The sequence below is a fragment of the Pollicipes pollicipes genome, unplaced genomic scaffold (genome assembly GCF_011947565.3).
Source record: "Pollicipes pollicipes isolate AB1234 unplaced genomic scaffold, Ppol_2.1 Scaffold_4002;HRSCAF=4701_pilon_pilon_pilon, whole genome shotgun sequence".
NCBI classification, from domain to species: domain Eukaryota; kingdom Metazoa; phylum Arthropoda; class Thecostraca; order Pollicipedomorpha; family Pollicipedidae; genus Pollicipes; species Pollicipes pollicipes.
Genome location: NW_023596420.1, coordinates 29,559,806 through 29,562,852, shown reverse-complemented (window position 1 = coordinate 29,562,852; position 3,047 = coordinate 29,559,806). Strand labels below are relative to the sequence as shown.

Sequence of the window (3,047 nt, the reverse complement as noted above, 5' to 3'; positions counted from 1 at the left end):
ACCTTGATCGACCTTTGGCTTCGAGAATCATGCCGCTTAAGGCAGTTCATGAAACTCATTGCGAATTAAGGCACTTAAATAATTGCAACGGCTTTTCATCATCTTGACTTCCTAAAGGTCAATAAGGTCACTCACCTGATATGAACACGAGTGACCCTTTACATGGAAAAAAGGTTAAAGCTAGTTGCGGTATAAGCTCTGAGAGCATTCCGGATACTGACCTCGGGTCTGACCTTGTTTGACATGTTTTGACCGGTACCCGGCCTTCCCGCCAGAGTGAGAGGCTGACGGTGCCATATAGCCCCAGCAGCTGAGTGCGTTTTAGAGCCCAGTACAACGCCCGTAATCTCGGGGGGCAAGGGTAGCGATGGCTTGGGTTGCAGCTTTCGCAAAACCGAGCAACTTCGGCCACTGCAAGGAGCGCGAGGGGCGGGCGCCGAACGCGAACAATCACCGTCGTGAAATAATATTTCTGAGCGACTTTCAAAATTGAGTCGCCCAGTTCAAAGACTACACCACGCGAATGTCCTTTTACAAGTTTGAGATTGTTTTCTGGGCAACAGAATGGTTGCAGCAACGCGGAGGGTAGAGATTTTTCCTTACTCTCCCAGTTCCACCACCAGATACCTGCACGACTGTGCGGCGCTGTAAAGACTTGTACGTTATCATGAATGTAAAAATTGCACAGGTGAAACGTACCTCCGGAATATCTGTAAATGTACAAGTTGGTGTCGTAACGCATTCAAAGTTATTTATTTCAGATGCGTCACAATTTTTCGTCCATCGCTTGGCCACGGCCGAGTCTTTGCCGCAGGGCCGACAATACGCGATCTAAGGAGACTGGAACGCCTGGCGTCGAGTATTTGTAACTTAGCTATGCGAGCGCGCGTACTCAGAACTACGCTTCCTTATCTTGTACCACGTATCAATTTTGACTGAATGTTGAACATATCCAGACAAACATGGCTTGGCCATATTAATGCAAATTATTCACCGATTTTCATGTTTAATCTATATTTGCGCAATCTTTGCTACCTCTGTATAGCCAGGATAGAAATTCACCCAAAGTCTGAGATCTTTCAGTGTAAAAGAGTCCACTGGGCCCTTGTAAACTAAAGGGCTTCGGCGATTTATTTCATGCAGTCATTAACGCATGACTGCCGGTTTATTTACTGTAAACATAAGGTAGAATTGATCTTGCGATAGCATCTGGCCTTTTCCATTTATAGTGTATATATATATATATATATATATATATATATATATATATATATATATATATATCTATACATATAAGAAGAAGAAGTGTTCTTCAATGCCATAAGAAGTTTTCTTCAATAACAAATGGGCCATATCTGGAGATTTTTGGGACACTTTTACTATCATGGCGCTCTTTGCTAACTATGTGCCCCACCCTCTTGCCAAGGCTCTGGCTGCACCCTTGCCCGTGCCTCTGGTTTTCCGGACTCGCAGCCTAACCATTACACACCCGGCACCCTGTGAAGATATCATTAGCTACATTAGCCTAATATCTAAATCGGCAAAGTAATACTACCTAATCGGCAAATTCTTTTGACTTCACTTGGTGCGTACGTCTTAAGCTTATGTCGTCATAGGTCTGGAAACACTTTGTCACGGTCTCGAATGCTTGTTATCAAGGCGGTTGGAGGACCACAGGTTCAGTTGTAACGTTTTCTGAGCTTTATGGCGTCACCACTGGCTAATTGCCAATCTAACTCTTGAGTTGTACCTTTCAGACGCCTTTATCTGCGATCTGTGGTCAAATAAACCACATGATGCAAGCTGTTGCAGGATTGCCACCTTTGTAAGCGTAGCCAACAAAGGCGCACTTTGCACGGTTTGTCATACAGCAAATTATTTGCCTCAGTTGTATCGTTACAACATCTGCATTCGCTTCGAGTCACAGAGATGGGACTACGCACTTACTTCTGTTCTAATATCTCCTGCCTCATGCAAAGCGCATGTCGTTCGGCACTGGTTAGTTACCGTAAGTAATTTGCTTTTTTAAGTACTCATATGTTTTGTGGGAACTGTACAGCTTTACATGGATAATATATGTTCGGACGGACCACACAATATATATTATGTCGCCGTAGCGAGAACTCCGTACGGGAAGGCAAACTACGGGGGACTGGAAGTACAGGATGTACTTGCAGTCCCTCTGTACGACAGAGTATAACAGGTACAGACCACTGACGGAAGGGCACATTGGCATTTAGCTTATCGCTGTTTTGACCATACTGCAATGAGAATCGTTTCAGGTACGCCAAAGGGATGCAAGGATGCGCAAGGACACCTCTGAATTCGAAAGTTCGTTGAGCGTTTTTGGCGTTGCTGGCACGTAGAGCACGTCAGTTTTTCATCTCCATCAAGCACATCTTTCTTGGTGAACCACCGTGCGCCACTGGTTTTCCAGAGGCATAGAACCTTAACATCCAGAGCCTTCACATGCATGATCTCTAATTTTCTCGGACAGATGGCCCGATACTTGTAAACAAACGGGGTCAAGGCACGCTTTGCCGCCTCTGCGTGTCCTCTGGCGGGTACAGAAACTAGACGCTGAAGCGAGAGCCAGCGAGTGAGGAGGTGCACGGATTATGCTATCTCCGTTGGCAGTATGGAGATGGCGTGGTCACGCCTGCGTGACTGGTTTCAAGTCGAAGGATTAGGGTGAAGGATCACTCGTTATCATTAGCATATCATTGCTGATAGAACCCGTATCACAGTCCCCTACCTCCCGCATGGTCTAGTGGCTAGGATACACGGCTCTCACCCGTGAGGCCCGGGTTCGATTCCCGGTGCGGGAATATCTTTGTCCACGTTTTCTGACCTACTTGTCGGGCAGCTCAAGTCTACCTTGCGGTGCACAATCTGTGACCACGCCTGCACAAAGGTCGAGCCGTTCTGAGACCTTCGTTCCGTTCCGAGAGCCGTTCCCGGTGCGGTAACGTCTTACTCCAACTTTCTTGCCTGTCTGTTGAGCACCTTAAGTCCAAGATGCGGTGTGCAGTCTGAGGACCACGCGC

At 46.7% G+C, this 3,047-nt stretch overlaps 1 non-coding gene across 1 annotated transcript; it reads left to right on the top strand.

Annotated features, from left to right (window-relative positions):
* Positions 1 to 2,756: 2,756 nt before the first annotated feature.
* TRNAE-CUC (transfer RNA glutamic acid (anticodon CUC)) lies at positions 2,757 to 2,828 on the top strand. The gene has a single exon. It is a non-coding gene; the product is annotated as a tRNA-Glu (tRNA).
* The last annotated feature ends 219 nt before the right edge of the window (positions 2,829 to 3,047 follow it).